Here is a 1697-nt window from a genome sequence, read left to right as displayed (position 1 = left end):
TTATTATTATTATTATTATTATTATTATTATTTAGCTGCGAGTTGGGGCCTAAACTGCCCAGGTTGGTTCCTCCTGCCTTGGTCTTCTGGGTAGCTGGGACTGCAGCACGCACCACTGTGTCACTGGTCCCTACCCCCCACCACCTCATGCATTATTTATTTGTACTGGGAAAAGCAAGAATGTGCACGGAAGCAGCCTAACAGCTTACCTGGGACACAACAAGGAGATTGTTTAGTTTCTAATTCTGGGGCTCCAGAACAAGAGTAACCCACCCCTGCTTGAGCTGCTCTGATTTCTTTTTCCTTGGCAGTACGGATATCGCAGTCAGAGCACTCACACTGAGCTACATCCCCAGGCTTTATTTTGTTTTCAGATAGGGTCTCACTGTGTACAGATAGTTCAGGCTGTCTTTCTTTCTTTCTTTTTTTAATATTTATTTATTTTTATTTATTACATTTATTTATTGTGTGTGTGTGTGGCCAGCTCAGCCCACCGGGGGCGGGGGCTGGCTGGCATGTGGTGCTGGGGGATTGAACCGCGGTCCCTCTGCTTTGCCAAGCTTGTTTCAAGTAGGTGCTTTAGACCACTGAGCCATCTCTCCTGCCCCTCCTATAAGATTCTAATGGAACGCCAAACTCCTACTATGTGTTGACACTGGATAATGCATTCACAGTACAGCTCCCATGTGTCTATGGTGATGTAGGTATAATGTACTGCTACCAGCTACAGAAAAGTACAGCATGATTATGCATGTACATCATCACATAATACTTGATAAAAATGAAGTGATGTGGCTGCTTTATATATTTGCTGAACTTCATTGTTACCTTCAAGTGTACTCCCATTTATTAATTAAACTGTACTACAGAAAACAGTAGGATGTGTTCTGCTGACAACAGCCTTGTACATCCTATCGTGTCTCCTGACTGGCAGGGACCTGTCCTAGACTTGTGTATATAAGTCTGTAAGATTTGCAAAATGACAAAATCAGCTAACGATCCATCTCTAATAAGGTGCCCCCATCAGTAAGTGGAAAAAATTTCACCAAGTTATTGGTAGTTTGGCCTCAAATATATTTCTTTTCTATTCTGTCTCTCTCAATCTTACTCTCTTACAAATGTAGACATGAGGGGCTGGGGAGATAGCTTAGTAGAATAAGCGCTTGCCTGGCAAGTTCAAAGGCCTGAGTTCAATCCCCAGGAAAACTGAAAGTTCAGACTTAACCTAGACAAATTAGCAACTTAAGGGAGACTCTGTCTTAATATTAAAAAGTAGGGTCAGGAATATAGCTCAGTATAAAAGCTTAAATTCAATCCCCAGCTTAAAAAAAAAACAAAAAACAACGTTACTTTTCTGGCTGCTGTTGTAGTTCTACAGTACAAATATTCTACCACTTTAAAAGAGCCCTGAGAAACACGTAGGCCTTCCCTCCTGGATTTCTTCCTTCTTGGTTTTCTCATAATAAATTCTAAAGGAACAAATTCCCTGTGATGAGTATTCACTATATATATATGCCAATAAAATCAAAATCAAAATAAATAAATTGTTATAAATAATTTGACACATGTCTAGGACAGTAGGTAAGTGGTAGAGCTCAGAGAGGGGCCTGGGATGCAGTCTACAGTTAGAGTGCTTACCTCAAGTGCATGAGGCCCTGGGTTCCATTCCCAGTACCCTCCTCAAAACCACATTAAAA

General features: G+C 41.1%; 1 protein-coding gene across 4 annotated transcripts in view; it reads right to left on the bottom strand.

Moving 5' to 3' along the window:
- Sin3a (SIN3 transcription regulator family member A) overlaps positions 1–1697 on the bottom strand; it is a 79407-nt gene that overhangs the window by 49694 nt on the left and 28016 nt on the right. The gene's annotated exons all lie outside the window — the stretch shown is intronic.

This window comes from Octodon degus, unplaced genomic scaffold (genome assembly GCF_000260255.1).
Source record: "Octodon degus isolate 3935 unplaced genomic scaffold, OctDeg1.0 scaffold00026, whole genome shotgun sequence".
Lineage (NCBI taxonomy): Eukaryota > Metazoa > Chordata > Mammalia > Rodentia > Octodontidae > Octodon > Octodon degus.
The sequence above is the reverse complement of the archived record's forward strand: the minus strand, read 5'-3'. Positions and strand labels throughout refer to the sequence as shown.